This window comes from Diabrotica undecimpunctata, chromosome 4 (genome assembly GCF_040954645.1).
Source record: "Diabrotica undecimpunctata isolate CICGRU chromosome 4, icDiaUnde3, whole genome shotgun sequence".
NCBI lineage: Eukaryota > Metazoa > Arthropoda > Insecta > Coleoptera > Chrysomelidae > Diabrotica > Diabrotica undecimpunctata.
Genome location: NC_092806.1, coordinates 150,021,866 through 150,041,166, shown reverse-complemented (window position 1 = coordinate 150,041,166; position 19,301 = coordinate 150,021,866). Strand labels below are relative to the sequence as shown.

The 19,301-nt window shown below is 32.9% G+C and overlaps 1 protein-coding gene across 2 annotated transcripts in view; it reads right to left on the bottom strand.

Annotated features, from left to right (window-relative positions):
- sr (zinc finger domain-containg protein striped) overlaps nucleotides 1-17,962 on the bottom strand; it is a 115,028-nt gene extending 97,066 nt beyond the window's left edge. The window contains exon 1 of one of the 2 annotated variants that reach the window (XM_072530504.1): nucleotides 17,748-17,962. The gene's annotated coding sequence lies outside the window, so the exon portion shown is untranslated. Of the gene's footprint in view, nucleotides 1-3,971; nucleotides 4,308-17,747 lie in introns of those variants that run through there. The other variant, XM_072530503.1, reaches the window with a different exon arrangement.
- Nucleotides 17,963-19,301: the final 1,339 nt, after the last annotated feature.

Below are 19,301 nucleotides of genomic sequence, written 5' to 3'. Positions count from 1 at the left end.
GTCGGAAGAAAACAACTGTCCTGGCTGCGTAACATTAGACAATGGACAGGTCGAACGGTCGAGGAACTGTTTCATCTAGCTGCCGACCGAGAAACATTTCATCAGTTTGTCAATATGACGATAGCTAACGCTTGAATACAAGCACGGCGCACAAAGAAGAAGAAGGTCCTAAATAAATAAAACTTCTCAGAACCAAATAGTTTTGAAGTAATTTAGTAAGTACAGAATACCTACTATGATTTTGACATAAATTCATAAAAGTAACAATAGCTTGACGTTTACTAGAAAGTGTGTAAAATAAATTAAATTAATAACTAAAGCTGACAGTTGTTTTAAGTGTTTTTAAAAGCTCTACAGTAAAGATGGTTTTTAATGAAAAAGAGCGAATTACTGTTTTACTGATGAGGGGCTACGGCTATAGAAAAAGATCTTATAGTGAAGCAGTCACCTTGTTTAACAATACTTTTCCAAACCATTCTCCTGTTCATAAGGTGACGGTCCAAAAAAGCCCTTTGAGGAAATTGTACCAGTAAATTTCCCACATTCCAAAGAAAAGAAAGTTGGAATACTTGGGTCACGTTATGAGACATAATAAATATAGAGTACTACAGCTGATCGTTCAAGGGAAAATAGACAGCAGAAGGGGTCCAGGGAGGAGAAGACACTCGTGGCTCCAAAACTTGCGACAATGGTTCGGATTGTCATCTGCAGAACTATTCAGATCTGCCGTAAACAAAGTCAGAATAGCCATGTTGATTGCCAACGTTCGGAACGGACAAGGCACATGAAGAAGAAGAAGTACCAGTTAATGATGATATTTGAACAGGTAGACCAAAAACTGTTATAAATTACAATAAAACTTTAGATTAAGTGCAGAATTTGCAGAGCTGCATAAATACATGATGTAGGTCATTCTTCACTTTTGAGTGTATTACAAAAGAATTCATTTAAACAAAATCCAGTTGTTACAAGAATTAAATGAAGATGACTACGACCGTACATTACAGTTTAGAAAGGTAATAATGACTAAAATTGTAACCGTCGAGAACTTCCTTAAGATATGTTTCTCCGACGAAGCAATATTACACTGTGTGGGAATGTAAATCGTCAAAATTTAAGGTATTGGAGTGAGGTTAAAGTATACGTGAAAACCATACTCAAATACCACCAAAACTAAGTGTATGGTCGAGTATAGTGGGTACTTAGTTCATTAAGACGTTTTTTATAGAAGGAAATTTAACAAGCGATAATTATGAAATGCTACTTTAAAATTATTAAATTTTACCTTCCCTTAAAAACAAGTTTTGAGCCAATTTTAATGAAGTATGGTTTCAGCAAGACGGAGCTCCAGCTCATTTTGGTGTAAATATTCGGCGTTATTTAGATCAGACATTTCCCGAACGAGGGATTGGTATATTAGATAGTATTGAATGGCCTCCTCGTTCACCCTATTTGATTTCTAGAGATTATTTTTATTGAAGATACTTGAAAAGTAAAATTTATAAAACTAAACCAGCAAGAGCTGTTGCAGATCTAAGGCAAATAATCATCACATTATCCATATTAATTTCTAGAGAAACATCGAGAAATGTAATCGACGCTTGCTACCATCGTTTAGGATACAGCCAAATTACCAACAGATGACATTTTGAACCCTTCATTAGGTAAACATTAATTTTGCAATGTAGTAAACTGGTATTGAAGTGGAGATTTCAATAATGGTTCAATATACAGGGTGTTGTATTTAAAAAACCAAAGTTACTAATCATATCAGAAAAATGGTAAATGTGGTACAATTTTCATATTTTTAATTACTGTTTATATGCCCGAAATAGTGTTTATAATAATGAAATCACTCTTGAGAAACAAGGTACATAAATGTGGAGCCACAATTAATATGAAAAAATTTTCTACTTAGCTGCATAATTTACAACTTTTCTTTTTGTTAGTTTTGCTTATGCGATTGGCAATTATCATCTGACTCTTCTGTATCTTATTCTGGTCTTATCAACGTTGAGCATATTCCTATTATGGAGACATGGTGTGACCAAATGTTTAATAATTGTCCTTTTTCTTCTTAGAGTGAAGTCTCATTATGTAGGTTGGCCTTTTTAATTTTAAATTTGCTGCCCTTAACAAATCAATTGGTCTCCATTGATACCAATCCCGTAGATACTTCAACCAAGAATTCTGCCTCCGGCCACCAGATCTTCTGCCATGAATTTTTTAGCGGTATTATCATTTCTCAAAATTTCATATTTTGGTTCCCCATCACTTGGCCTAGGTATTCCAGTTTTCTTGTTTGTACAGTGGTATTTGGTTCTGTTTCTTTATCAAACCTCTCCAGTACTTCTTTATTTGTAATTCTCTCAATATATGATTTTTTTTAATTTAGACAGATTAAAAAAAGTACCGTTCTATCAGTTTGTTTTCACACATATATAAACTTATAAAAATTTTCAAAAAGTGACTGGACGCTAAATTAGACTTCTATCAGCCTAGAGAACAAACTGGATTAAGATCGGGATACAGCACTAACCACCACTTACTAGTGATAAAAAACCTGATAGAGAAGTCTGAAGAATACAACAAAGCATTGGCACTGATATTTGTCGACTACGAGAAAGAATTCGATACCAAAAGCCATCAGAAAATGTTAAAAGCATTGACAGAATGATGAATAGACCATCGCTACACTAAGATAATCAAATATATCTACCAAAATGCCACAGCTATCGTAAGATTATCTGAACAAGAAACAAATAAATTCTGTATATAGCGAGGGGTACGGTAAGGAGACACCTTCTCTCCAAAGCTATTCCCGACGCTTTTACAACATACTTGTAAGAAGGCACATCTGAACGAGCATGGTATCAACATAAATGGAAAGAAGCTAAGTTATTTGAGATTTGCAGATGACACCGTCCTTATAGCTGATCGTATGGATGACAGCATGGATCGCATCAACATAAATGAAAAGAAGTTAAGTCATTTGAGATTTGCAGATGACATCGTCCTTATAGCCGATCGTATGGATGATGCAATAATATTGTTTGAAAAATTAAATCACGCTTCCTTGGAGGTTGGACTAAAGATTAATATGAACAAGACGCAAATAATGACTAATCTGGTGCTAAATCGAAATATTGTTGTTGATGGAAGGGATATTGTGCAGACTACATCGTATAAGTACTTGGGACATGAAATTGTCAGGGTAGATGCAAAAGAATATTTTTTTAAATTGGGGATTATATCTAATTACTTTGTTCTAGAAATCCTATGGAATCTCATGACTATGCAAAAAGTGCGCGAAAATTTAAGAAGGCAACAAAACTTTGACTTGGTGACAAAATATTAATTATTCCTCCAGATGCAACTAAAATAATAAATATATTATAAAGTTGACTTATTTCTAACCTAAGCAAACACACTGTGCACCCTTATATGTGAGACACTGACCTAATATTTGAACGGTTTAAATAATAATTTGTTTGTTTCTATTGTGCAATTTCATTCTTCATTTATTTTATAATTTCAAAAACAATTGTTTAATAAATATGGGTAATTAAAATTAGAAATGCTCATTCCACGAAGATTTAAATTTAATAATGGATTTAAAATATATAATGGTAAATGACGTCATAGACGTCATGGTATTAAATCAAACCATATTGAGAATTGACCAATGAAGTTTATTGATGTAGTAGGGAGAATAGACTCTTAATATATTAGAGTAAAGCTAGAAATAATTCTAATTTTGTTACACAACAATATTTTGCAATGGGTTTTTGACCATCTGTTAATCAAATTTAAAATAGTTTCCACTGCGTTTATTACAACGTTATTTTAAAATATATTCTATGAAAATAGATCAAGCAGTAGACTAAATAAAAGAAAATGTAAAATGTGAATTGTGCAAAAATAGCAATAGCCACTTCAAAATTGCTTAAAAATAAAAGAAAATCACTAACCTTAACACCAACACATCAAAAAACATTGAAAAACAAACATTTACGACCATTTTTCATACCATTTGACCTCTTAAAACTTCACCACTCCACCAAAACAACAGGTTGCACCTAAACGCGAATCGCTAAAGGTCTTCGATCACTTCCTAAACACTTTTTGAGGTTAGGGCTCACTAGTTTTTAACACTAGCACACCAAACTGTCAGGACCAGACGAACTTTGACGGACGTATCCAGCCGGATCAGAGTTCATCCGCGATGTAAAGAATCGGGCGCAAAAAATTGAGCAATCAGCTGACCTACGGTGTCTGAGAGTTCGTCCTAGGCATGAACGATGACGGGTAAGTTCAAAACATGAATGAAATCTCGCGGCGGACATACATGTGAGTCGGCCGTAGGATTTTCTTGGGCCCACGTTGGGCCGCCCTCGCTATTTTCACGTCACGGCGTCGTCATGGTTAAAACACTCTCTCTTCGATGTATTTGTATTAGGCCAGGCGTCAGAGTTTTGAAAACGCTCGTTTGAAAACGGAAAAGGACGAATTCGATTTCATCTGATTTATTGTACGCTTTTTAAAGAAACGAATTGCTTTCAATGTAGGTATTCTTATATTGTTTATTATGCCATGTCAATAAAAATCATTTTCAAATATTTTAAAATCGTGAATGCTGGATTCTTATATGAATATATATCTTAAAAGCTATGTATTTGTTTTTGTTGGAAAAATGTTGATGCAAAATTGATCTATTATTTGTAGACTTAGAATATGATTTATATACAGGGTGTTTCAAAAAGGTATGTCATAAATTAAATCACGCATTCCGGGGACAAAAATAAATTGATTGAATCCAACTTACCTTAGTACAAAAGTGTACACAAAAAAAGTTACAGCCCTTGGAAGTTACAAAATAAAAATTGTTTTTTTGCATTATCTCCTAAATTACTTCACATTTTGTAATAAAAATGGACACGTTACTTTCTTGTTCTGAAAGAATTTTCCATACAAAAGAAACAACAAAATCTAAGCGCACAGAAAATTTTAAGGGGTGTGTGCAGCTCTAAATCCCCCCAAACTTTTGAGTACGTTCAAATCAAATGAATTTTGTGGCATCATTAGTTTAACACATTATTTTTAAAACTTTTTTGCCTCCTATCACTTTTTCGAAAAACTAGTTTTTTCCTAGTTGGCCATAAAATTACAATTAGTTTCTATGGATACAATAATTACAAACAGTTCCATCAATAATAGTCAATAATTTGTACAATGTACAATGGCCTGCACATTTCAGGAAATGGCAGATATGCATTTAACTTTGGGCAAGTTGGATCAGATTAAATTATGATTTCAATAAACTATCGGGAACCCGATAGACGATTATTTCTGACCATTGATCGTCGTTTACGGGAAACGAGTACTTTCCAACCGCAAGTTGCTGGCAATAGTGGTCGTCCAATAATGGATGCAACTGATGAAGACATTCTAGAAATCATTGAAGAAGTCCCTGGAACAAGAACAAGGGTAAAAGCTGCTCAACTAAATGTTCCTCACGTAAGGGTTTGAAGGCGTTTGAAGGATCAGCTGCTTAAATCCTATCACTTAATGTTTGGACAGATATTGTGGATAACAATCTAATAGGCCCAGTATTTCTTCCCAACAATTTAAATGGTGATAATTATTTGCAGTTTTTGGCAAACGATTTACAAGAGTATTTGGAAGAAGTGAATATTGCAATAAGACAAAATATGTGGTTTTTACAAGATGGTGCTCCAGCGCATTACAGTAATGAAGTCCTGGAATACCTTTGCAGGCAGTATCCTGGTCGGTGGATTGGAAGGGGTCGTGACGTTACCTATTTCTTGGCCACCCAGATGTCCAGGTCTTAACCCCATGGACTTTTGCTTTTGGGGTTTTATGAAAGGAAAAGTGTATTCTGTAACAATAGAGGACGAACAACAATTGAGGGTTAGAATAATTGAAGCTACAAATCAATTTCGTCAAAAAAATATGATTTTTCAGCGCATTCGGTTTTCCTTATTAAAAAGATATCGAATGTGTATTCGGTAGAAGAAAGTCTGGGTCATTTTGAACATTTATTGTAATATCATATTTATAGAGGTTATAGACATTTTTTGTACTTGTCAATTTATTTAAGCCATTTATTTAGTTGTACGTAATTTTAATTTTAGGTTAATGAAAAGGGCCATAACTCAATGAAAACTGTTTTTTGAAAAAAGTGATAAAGGCAAACAATTTTTAAAAATAATGTGTTCCACAAAGTTCATTTGATTTGACCGTACTCAAAAGTTTGGGGGGATTTAGAGCTGCACACCCCCCTTAAAATTTTTCTGTGCGCTTAGATTTTATTGTTTCTTTTTTATGAAAAATGCTTTCAGAACAAGAAAGTAAGGTGTCCATTTTTATTACAAAATGTCAAGTATTTTAGGAGATAATCCAAAAAAAATATTTTTATTTTGTAACTTCAAAGAGCTGAGACTTTTTTTGTGTACAGTTTTTTACAAAGGTAAGTTGGATTCAATTTATTTTTGTCCCCGGAATCCGTGATTTAATTTATGACATACCTTTTTGAAACACCTAGTATACTATCCGTATTGCAATGAAAAACTAAAATATTAAAACAAATATGAAAACAGTAGTATCATCTCCTTTTCTATAACTAAGACACCTATTACATGCCATGTTTACCACACATGTAAGAAAATGATGTTACAATGATTGCAAGTTACGAAACTTAAGATAGTAACTGGGTAGATACCTGCAAAAGATGTAAGAGAAGTCTTGTAATTCATCTAGCCCGAAAAGGCTTCCTAAAGGAGCTAAGAGCTCTTTGAAGATGGGGCCTTGTAATTAGTTTTTTTTTAAAAACCTTTAGAACGCTTCCATTTAGAAAAACGAAAACTGGTACGATTATTTAACCTCCAGAGTTACATCGATTTCATAAATTACTAATTTCTAGTACTGATTATAGGCGTCCATTTTGGGTAGGTCAATGGGTATTTTAACGCATAAGTTTTTTGTCTTTACCTGTTAATCATTCGTGATACCCAGATTAATAAATTTTCAGATATTATAGTACTAAAAGGTACTCTTACTCTAAGTCGATAAGATACACTGTTTTCTAGAAAAATCGATTTCAAAATTTTTCGTTTTTTCGTCATGAAAGTTAAAATAATACGTACCTAAACGAAACTAACACAAAAGCACAAGCATCAAAAGTAGATAGTTACAAAAGATGCTCGATGTTGATGACCATTAAACTCTATGCTTAACTTTGCCTTTTTGCTCAGAGAACGCCAAATTCTTGCAAAATTTCCTTGCAAAAAAGTTATTTTTTAATTCGTTGCAAGCATCTTGTATCCTTAGCCAGAGTTGTGCACAATTTTGTATCGGAAGGGAATAAACACAATAATTGCAAAGATTTACTCTGCTGGCCAAGCAACTGAACAGCCTCTTCCAATCCAGTGGTTATTATCAAGAAAGTCTCGTTCATTCCTGCTAAAGTGGGACAGCAGTCATGTAAAAAACATAAGTTTTGCCGAATATTTAAAGGTACATCAACTAACGAACCAGGTAAAACTTTTGCACAGGCCCAAGTAGATAATCGTTAACTACTCCAATCCAGACCTTTATGCTAAACCTATGCTGATGCTTAACTTCTTGAACAACGTGGGTATTGTCACGAACGTACAAATAATATTGTGCATTATGCACATTGAAAAATTCATTTATTGTGGATGTAGCATTGTTGCTAAATAAAATTTATCTGAAACAAATCTTCATTTTGATTTTTCTGAATTTGTAACCATCTAGCGAATTCTTCACGAGTAGAAAAATCTCCTTGTAGGGGTGCTTGTAAAGTATCAGTGCTTAAACGATAAAGACAAAAAGTTATGCGTTAAAATAACCGTTGACCTACCCAAAACGGACGCCTATGATCGGTACTAAAAATTCGCAATTGATGAAATCGATACAACTCTGGAGGATAAATATTCGTACCAGTTTCGTTTTCCTTAAGAGAAGATTTTAAATCCATCAGACAACAATTTATGATGGAATATTCGCCTATAGACTAGACTAGAGACTAGAGATGTTACAAAATAATATTTACTGTACTAATAAATCAAATCAATATCCATAAATTAATTAAAAAATTAAATAAACAACTAATTTTAAAGTTTAACTCAGTAATTTTTAGCAAATAAATGAATTTATGATCGCTTTCCTTTACTAAATTTATTGTCAGATAAATTATATTTGCCGGTAATCTTAGTTAAATAACTTTTTAATGTATATAAGTACCTATATTTTTAATAACACAAAAAAAGAAAAGGTTAATGCATCTGTCAAAATATTTATTAAAATAAATAGTGTCTATTTGTGTCACAAAAGCTTTTAGTATTGTTGTAGTTGCATTTTTTGTAACAAATTTGTACATTTTAAATATTAAATATTTATCAACTGAAGAATTGGTGGATGTTTGTATTGAGCGAACACCAGAAACTGTTTGCTACCTTAAAAAGTTTATAATCATATCCTCATGGAAAAACCGTTTCGTTCCTTCAGGAAATGTGCAATATTTAAAATATTAATACCAAAAAGGGTTTTAGAGAATGAAAATAAATTTCGAGTTATGATAGATTTTAGAGAATCCACAAATAAGTACGCACCAATTAAACAATTATATACAGAGTTATGTAAGTGCAAATTAAATTAAAGAAATTAACAAAGCCAACTAAGCCTTGTAAAATATATCTCGACCCCCTGAAAAACCCTCAAACGCGCGAACACATATCACAGCAGATAAATAGTAAAATACACAGAATATCAAATATGTATATCAAACGAAAACAGAACCATTAACGAATGCTGGTATGATATTCAAAACTCGATTTTAGAGAACGTACAAGAGTATTTGAAAACACCTACCATGTTGGCAAAAAATGAGTGGATGACACAAGAAATTCTAGACCTGATGGAAGTTCGACGGAAACACAAAAATAGAAATATTATCGAATACCGTGAAATCAATAAACGCATAAAAAGAAAAATTAAGCAAGCCAAAGAATCCTGGCTTGAGAATTTATGTAAAGAAATAGAAGACCTCCAAAAAAAGCATGACAGTTTCAACCTCCACAAGAAACTTAAAAAATATACTGCCGGAATTAGAAAACAGAAAAATGCTCACATACTTAAAAGCGCGGACGGAAAAATTTGTGATCACGAACAACAGTGCAAAGAATGGGAGATATACATCACTGACCTTTTTGACGATGCTTCTAGAGAAAATGCTCCAAATACTGCTTGTGACAACCAGTTAGAGAGAGGTCCCAGTATACTGAATTCGGAAGTCAAAAAGGCAATACAACAAGCCAAAAACAATAAAGCACCTGGACCAGATCAAATCCCTGCTGAGCTACTTAAACTTTTGGATGAGGAAAGCATTGCCTGCTTAACCACTTTCTTCAACAAAATTTACAACGAAGGAAAAATACCAGATGATTGGTTAGAGTCACTGTTTATAACATTACCAAAGAAAAGCAGGCCCACCAAATGCAGCGATTTTAGACTAGTTTGATGAGTCACACACTGAAGATACTCTTACGAATTATACAAAACCGAGTATTCTTTCTATGCGAAAGTAGGATGGGTAATAATCAATTTGGATTTAGAAACGGTCTAGGAACTAGAGAGGCATGACCTGGAAACTAGTTTTATGCAACAGAAACCTGTCGACGAATATTCGTAAAAAGGTCCTGAAATGTTATGTGTGGTCCATCCTATTGTATGGTTGTGAGACATGGACGTTAAAAACCACAATGCTAAACAAGTTAGAAGCATTTGAATTGTGGTGCTATAGATGAATCCTAAAGATATCGTGGGTTTCGCACACTTCCAATAAGGATGTTCTTCAAATGATCAATTCAGAACGTCAGAATGCCTGCTCATTAACACCATAAAGAGGAGAAAAACAGAATACTTCGGCCATATAATTAGAGGACCTAAATACCATCTACTTCGCCTTATAATACAAGGAAAAGTGGAAGGAAAGAGATGGATTGGTCGAAAGAAACTTTCATGGCTGCGTAATATTAGACAATGGTGTGGTTCCACAGTAGAAGAATTATTTCGAGCAGCAGCCGACAGAGAAAGGTTTCAGGAAATTATAAACATGATGACGGCCAACGTCTGAATACGGACACGGCACCCAAAGAAGAAGAAGAACGATAGCTCGAAGCATTATAAAGAAAAACAAATTTCATCGATTTAAGATTCAGTTGCATCAAGAATTAAATGAAAATGATTTTCAAACAACAATGAATTTTTGTATGTAGACGGAAGAAATGTTAAGCCTAAAAGAAAATTTTTTGGAAAATATTTTATTTTCTGACAAATCGACATTTCATAGCAATAGGTTTGTTCTTCTTTTTCAAGTGCCCTGTCCGTTGCGAACGTTGGCTATTAACATGGCAATTCTGATCTTGTTTGCGGCGCTTCTGAATAGTTCGACCGATGTGAGCTCAAACCACTTCCTCAGATTTTGGAGCCACGAGTGTCTTCTCCTGCCTGGCTCTCGCTTACTGTCTATTTTTCTCTGGACAATCAATTGCAGTAGACGGTACTTATCGTGTCTCAATATGTGGCCTAGATATTTAAGCTTTCTTTGTTTAATTGTATTCACGATTTCTTTCTCCTTTTCGATTCTTTGGAAAACCTCTATGTTGGTGACATGTTCGGTCCAGGATATACGAAGAATGCGTCGGTACACCCACATTTCGAATGCTTCTAGTTTTCTCGTGAGCGTCTCCGTCAGCGTCCAGGCCTCCATACCATAGGTTTGTTAACAGACGTAATTATCATTGTTACTCCGATGAAAATCTTCACCTATTTCGAGTTATGCCTCCGAACAGATAGTCGTTAAATGTTTGGGGAGGCATTGTTGAAGATTATACGTTATTGGCTCTTACTTCTTCTACCGAACGGTTACTGGCAATGATAATCATAGTATTTTAACATATGAGTTGCCCGACTTGTTAGAGGATCTTCCCTTGGAAATTAGACGAAATATGGGGGTGGACCACCACCGCATCGTAAAATAAATTTTGGAAGTGTGTGAATAATAATAACTACAGCGAAAGTTGGATCGGATCATCGAGCAAAAAGAGAAAAGAGGGAATGTAAAGGTAGTGGGGGCAAAAATATTGTTAGACTGGAAGTGCCATCTTGAGAGGCCACATTAAACAAGGAAAGAGAGACTCTTTCCTTGTTTAAGAAATCAAATTTAGTTGGGTTATGTTATTGCTGATGTTATTGTTTGTCCCAACTGTCACATGAAAGATTATTTGTATTTGTATTAAAGTTTTTTAACAATTGTTTCACATTTCAGACTATTATTGTTATTATTTAATTAAAACTTTATTGTGTTCTAGTGTTAAAAAAAGTATTTTAAGTGTATTATTTATTAATATTATGTAATATTAATATTATGTAATATAACAAATAAATAGATAAATTAGAACCCCTACACCACTGTATGATTATTGTGAAGTGTCATGAAATTTAAATTTGGCGCATTCGCATTTCCGGATATGTCCGCCATCAGAGGCCACTTTTTTGGTCTCCTTTTAATAACGATTAGATTCCCTCTTTTGTCTTTTTGCTCGATGGATCGGATACAGTGGTACTGTGGAATGGCCCAAAAGATCTCCACTACTAAATTTACTGGATTATTTTTTCGAGGTACATCAAGAATATAGTATACAACGACGAATCCACAACTAGGGATACTATGCTGTAAGAGTTTTTAAAACGTTATAAAAAATATCTGCTGAAACATTGCTTTTATTGCTCAGAATAATATAGGACTCATTGCAGAACATCCACTGAACTGCTTACCGTGACTTTGCCATAAATCATTTTCTGTTAATCTGTGTCTCGTTTGTGATGTTTTTAAGTTTTATATTCATTTTTATATACTAGGTATTTTTGACTTGATAAAAACAATATTTGATGAGCTAGATGAACTAGAAAACCAAGAAAAACCGAGAAAATAAGATGGTGAATAGTGAAATCACCACGGATACACAATAAATTAAAGAAAAAACAGAGAAAGATCACTAATCTATCTCAAAGTACCGCGAAAGCATAAGTCATAATCCTCCAAAGGTTTTATGCAGATCACCAAAGTAGAAATGCAAAGATTTCTACTGTAGGTGTAGGAGAGGTATTGGGAATCTAGAAGTTGCATTCCACAACATATTTCTTTATCTAAGCTAAGCAAAAATCCTTGCGAATTGCTTCCTTGTACTCATAAAGTGTGTTCTGTCACCATTACTGTTTAACGTGTACAGTGAAGCCATATTCCAGGAAGCGATAGCGGATCTGGGTGATGGAATCTCTGTAAACGGAAGAATAGTAAATAACATAAGATTCGCTGATGACACCGTTATAATGGCAGACACTCTGGAATCGCTACAAGAATTGGTAAATAGAATTAACGATTATTGCATTAGATACGGACTAAAAATAAATAAGAGAAAAACTAAATTCATGATTGTCTCAAAAACGCAACATGGAAATAAAAGATTAATGATAGAGCAAACCCAAATAGAAAAAGTAGAGACATATAAATATCTGGGAACCTGGGTTGATGACAAAAATGACCAAAGCAGAGAAATCAAAGTCCGAATTGAAACTGCAAGGCAAGCATTTGTGAAAATGAAGACAATGCTTACCAACAGAGACCTTCAGTTGCATTTCAGATTGAGGGCTCTAAGATGTTACATATTTTCTATCTTACTATACGGAATGGAAGCTTGGACATTGAAGAAACAACACATAAGGAAAATAGAAGCGTTCGAAATGTGGTGTTACAGAAGAATATTAAAAATTCAGTGGGTTCAAAGGATTACAAATGCTGAGGTACTACGACGTCTAAATAAGGAGTTAGAAATTATGAACAGCATAAAAAGAAGAAAACTAGAATATTTGGGTCACATAACCAGAGGAGAAAAATATGAGCTGCTGAGAATTATTATGCAAGGAAGGATCCAAGGAAGAAGAAGCATAGGAAGAAGACGCATCTCCTGGCTGAAGAACCTTAGAGAATGGTTTAACTGTAGTTCACTACAACTTTTCAGAGCAGCAGCTAACAAAGTGACCATAGCCGGTATGATATCCAACCTCCGATAGGAGATGGAACTTTAAGAAGAAACTCATAAAGACTATATAGAAATAAAAGAAAGACAATTAAGATTTGATTTCACGTATAGTGAATCTATATATTCGTCTATACGTATTTCATCCTACCAGAATTCATCTGAGCGACTGGTATAAAAGCTCTGTACTCTGTTTAGCATTTTTTAGGGATAATAGTATACGAGCCCCTTCCCATATCAGTTGGCCCATCTATGGAATTTGCAGTTTAAGTACATTACCATAAACAAATTATACTCTGCATGTTTTTATAAGTTCCCATATTGATTAATATGGCATTTTTATTAATACTTATTAAAAACATTACCCTTATGGTTATTTATTTTCAACAATAAAAAAATTTCACTAAACACTGGCTAGGCATTCACTTATGTCAACATACGTTGATTTTTTTATTATTACGTTAAATCCAGAGGTAGCTATGGAAAAATGACATCAAAACAATAATATTGTCAGTCAAAGTCAAATGTATTTTGTAGTATTGTAAGCTTTTTGCTGTTTGTGGATTGTACAATGGGTCGAGGTAAACTTATCGATAAGCAAATTTGTTCAATCATTATTAAATTTTTTAATTCTGGAAAATCCAATTTGGAAATCGCGAATATGTTGCAATTGTCACGCTATAGTGTAAGAAATATAGTCAGAAGATGCAAAACTACAGGTTCGGTCGTCACAAAACCTAGAATTCTACGAAAAAGTAAAATAACCGAAGCAGATTGAAGGCCATTAAGACGCATTGTAGTGAAAAATCGACGAGCAAATTATATGAAGTTAAGCGTTTTATGGAGTAATGGTATTGGAAGATGCGTTTCTACATCAATATGTCACCGAGAGGCCCACAAATTAGGATTTGGCACTTACAAAATAAGTTTTATAGTTGCAAAAATTAGGACGAATTGTTTTTAATAAATTTAATTTTATTTTAGGCTAAGGAAAAGCCACTTTTAACATAACAACAAAAGAAAAATAGACTAAGATGGTCAAAAGAGCGTAAAGATTGGACTCAGTCGCAATGGGATTCAATACAATAAAGTGATGAGTCCAGATTTGAAGTGTGTGTTGGAGATAGTAGGAATCACGTCATTCGCAGGAAAAATGAAGCTTACCATCCCGACTTTCTGAAGAAAAAAGTAAAATTTCCTGCATCTGTCATGATCTAGGGCAGCATGTCGTGTAAAGGTGTGAAAAAGTTAGATTTTAACGATGGGATTGACACTGATATGGGAAGGGGCTCGTACATGTCAATAATTAGTTATTAACAAAATAGAAATGCAGCATCTTTATGAAGTAGAAGTTACTAGCGAACTCTACTAAAGAACTCTTTCTTTAATTAAGAATGGGTTTGGGTAAGGTTTATTCAAGGTTGGGTAAGTTGCAAGAATCTTAGGTAACAGTCTCTTGATATTCACTGTTTGTGGAACCATTTTACAAAAACAGATTAAGGTTAAAATTGCTCCAGGCATAATTGTCAAAGAAAAATCGGGCAAAGGTAACTTCGATTTTAACTGCAAAAACCTTTAAGCGGTTGTAGAAGAGCTTACGTCATCTAACACGAACTGAATGCTTCGGACCAAGCGGTTACAAATATATCAAGGGGAGCTATATTAAAATTTAGCATGGTTGTAAAAATTTTTTTTCTAATATTTCAATATTATTTACTTTATTCGATCGTAATAAACCAAATAGAACGTAATATTAATTAAAGTTGTGGTTTATTCACATTAAATAGAGTAGTTAATATTGAAAACCATTTTTAATAAAGCATCACGATGCCGTTTAAATTTGACTCGTGAGAATATTATTTGACAATCTCTATAAAATGACTATTAAGTGCAAGTTTAGATTATGTCCTGGTGAATGAAACATTGGTACTGCAATACACGAGGTGCAACTATTTGATCTCTGCGCTATGTTGGTTTCGGTGGGATAAGTCTCGAAAAAAAAACCGGTCTTGTAGTAATATAAGGAGGTTCCAATGGTCAAAGCTGTATCGGTAATGTGTTAGAAGAACATATTATATAAGCAGTTTTATGGTATATCCCTCAAACTAATGATAGTGCAAGATCATTTCCCATACTGCGGTAATATCATAAGTATTTTGTAATAGCGTAAGAATAGATTAGATCGCTGTTGTATTCGACTTTAACACTTTTTTGATTTATTGACCAGTAGTCTAGGCGGGATCTGTTTTGGATTGGACATTTTCCATAGGAAGCTATTTTTTTGCTGGAATCCCTTCAGGATGTGCCCAATATCGATAATCACGATATGCGCCAGTCGCAAACCCTGTGCTAAATTTTTTATTTAACAAAATCTGAAAACAATTGCAAATTTCTCATTTTTTTGCTCCTATTTTCGTTTATAATTCGGAAAATATTGATCCTAGAGAAAAAATTATAAGAAGTTAAAAGTTTCATTATTCCATTTTACACAATATTTCGTTAGCTAGAAATTGAAAATTTAATGTTTATTGTTGAAAAAATAGCAATAATTGGAAAAAAAAGTACAAAAAAATGAAGTTAATCCTTTAAATGTTTTCGACTTTCTAAACTTGACTTACAAGCTCTATATTCCGTCTAGAAAAACTTTTTAATATGTTTAAGACGTGTGCTAAATTTTGTTAGGATCGGTTGGATAGGTTTTGCATAATAATTTTGCAATCCAGCCTACTGGAAAAAAATCGCAAATTTTCAAATATATAGTAGGCCCTAAATAAGGCTCTCAGATAGTTGCAAATTTTTTTACACTTAAAGGAAGGCTCAAAATTTCAAACGCTTTTTGTAAAATTCAAATCGGTTCACTAGGAGAGCCTAGAAAATTTTTAAAAGTTTTAAAATTTTTTTATATATATTAGGCTTATAAACAAATTGAATAACTTTACGAGCTTTAAACATTTCAATTTCAAAATTTATACACTTAAAGAACATTAAAAGATGCTTCTTTAAAAAAAAGATACATTAGGCTTACTGGTTGCCGAGATATTGAAGGTCAAAGTTGGCATACATTTGCCGTGTAACCATAAGTGATAGAGGGCTCATTTTTAAACAAATACCCTCGTCTTCTCAAGTACTTTTTATATCAAAAGTTTTACGTAATGCGCTTCATGGCAACATCCATAAAAAAGACAAATAAAAAACCGTTTTCGCGTAAAATGTCGCTCGGAATGCATGAGAGGTGGTGGTGGGGGACATTCACTCGAAATGTGCGCAAAATCATAGTGCGCGCTAAAAATTGCATTATCTCGGCTTATTGTTAACCAATTTGGCTCTTTTTTTTGAATCGCTGTCTCGGACGACAAGGATTATAAATATATTTTCAAATACCATTTTTAATTGCAAATTGGGAAATTTGCAATAAACAATTGTATGTTAAACAAGTATTTGCATTTTTTCTTCATGCATTTTTTTTGAGCTTGCAATTTATACATTGAAGTAAATTGTTACTTTTAGTAAACAAATATGTATTTATAAATTGTTAATAAATAATTTAAATTGTTAAAACAAAGGCGAACGAAAAAATTTTTTTTTTATAAATAAACTTTATTTTGACTCAATCTTCAATAATTTTTTTTAAAGTCTTTTTCTTATTTTGGAAGGATATGTTTAAAGCTCGTTGAGATATTCAATTTGTTTATAAGCCTAAAAAATGTTTAAAACTTTAAAAAAATTTCTAGGCTCTCCTAGTGAACCGATTTGAATTTTACAAAAAGCGTTTAAAAGTTTGAGCCTTCCTTTATATGTAAAAAAATTTGCAACTATCTGAATGCCTTATTTAGGGCCTGCTATAAATTTGAACATTTGCAATTTTTTTCCAGTACGCTGGATTGCAAAATTATTATGCAAAACCTATCAGACCGATCTTAACAAAATTTAGCACACGTTTTAAACATATTAAAAAGTTTTTCTAGGCGGAATATGGAGCTTGTAAGTTAAGTTTAGAAAGTCGAAAACATTTAAAGGATTAACTTCATTTTTTTGTACTTTTTTTCCAATTATTGCTATTTTTTCAACAATAAACATTAAATTTTCAATGTCTAGCTAACGAAATATTGTGTAAAATTGAATAACGAAACTTTTAACTTCTGATAATTTTTTCTCTATGATCAATATTTTCCGAATTATAAAAGAAAATAGGAGCAAAAAAATGAGAAATTTTCAATTGTTTTCAGATTTTGTTAAATAAAAAATTTAGCACAGGGTTTGCAACTGGTGCATATCGTGATTATCGATATTGGGCACATCCTGAAGGGATTCTAGCAAAAAAATAGCTTCCTATGGAAAATGTCCATTATGGTCTGAATTTCTACAGATCCCGCCTAGTCTACAGGTGTACTCAGAAGACGTGTGAAACACTCTGAAGTGTTTGGATAATTTATTTGCATACTGTTTTTTTTTCAAAAAGAAGATATAAATAGGAGTTAGCTGTAAACGTATAAATAAACGTTCCCTACATTTTTTTGCATCGTATAAAATGAAGCGCGTTTTTACTAACACATAATTGAATAAAAAGCAAAAGTGTACTGTCCATGCCTTATTCGCTTCACTTACCTCATAAACGCTAATCATGAAGCTTATTCACAAACACACACACAGCACAACAATCTTGTACGTAAAATCTTCCGGCAGCACATATTATCAGAAAAACAAAACATCAAATCAAAACATTCTCAACCACCTTGAATTAGTTGTCAGTCGGTTTTCGCGTGTGGGCCCACCACAATTCGCACACTGATTTTCGGCCCACTCAGAGATTTCGGTTTTATTTTCACGCGTTTATTCACAGAGTATGTTCTTCCGAATGTATATCGCCGAGAATGTTTCCTTCCTGATAATAGAACGCGACGTTGCCGTTTTTTCGAAATTTAAAGTTGTCAAAAATATTTTTGGATCGGTACACGACTTGTTTCTCACTTGTGCTCATAGTTAAAGGGATACAATTTTTGTGTGCTTGGTCTCTATTAAAAATTGACGATCACTCGATTTAAACTCGAAAAATAATACAACTATTAGATTTTTTCAGTTATTGCAACGTTACAAGTTTAATCATCATATTTTTTGCATTTGTCCTCCTGCAAGATAAATTGGGCAAATGAAATACATAAAGTATTTGTTTATTGATTTTTATAATGTTTTACTGACTTATTCATTCATTATCGTACAAAATTAATTCATTATCATACAAAATTATATCCTGACAGATATCATTTGGTAAGATAATTTCAAATAGAATTACGTGGTATGAAATACTTAAACGATATCTACACAATTATCAGTTTTAGACCAAAAAGACAATCATGACCGGCAGAAATACAAAAGCAGTACTATATCAACAAAAAGGTTATGTAACGTTACATGTTTGTAATTTTTCTTTAAATAAGTATTTTATTTCAATGTCTTTCGATTTTATTCATCCATGAACTATCTTTACTTTACTAGTTTTAATCTAAAAATAGTTGGCGCTCAACTCTTCGGTCGACTTTCTATGCACTAAATATTCTGTCATAATTTAAATTCCAATTTTTATTTTTATACAATATTCTAATTCCTTTATTCAGACCCCATTATGTTCTATGCCGTGAAACATAAAATTCTGTAGAAGTATCATATTTTTTATAAATATCTTTCATCTATAAAAAGGCACGCTTGGATTGAAAATTCATTTATATTATTAATTCTTTTCTTGAAGTAAGTTATAGTTAATATTTAGCAAATATTCAGTGTCTTTTTATAATTTGGGTTTTTTATACATACATAACCTCCTCCGTACATGAAGGAGGCACATTTCTTTTACCCCTTTAATTCGTCCCATATGCAGTTAGTATCTTAAATATAATTTAACTAATAATTGTTTAATAACAACTATATTAATTTTATCCTTGCCAATTGCTATTTGCTATTTTATATTGTAATTCTTCATATAAGGTCATATTTTAAAACATATGCAGTCGCTAACTCAAGATTTATTATTTCAGTTTTTTGGCATAAAATATTTTTTTCCTGTTACCCCTTGTTGGGTGGTTTGCTTGGTATTTGCTTAATCGTATGCAGTTCTATCTCGAAGGTAAGTAGCAGTAAATTCGAAGTAGCAGTAAACAGTGGATA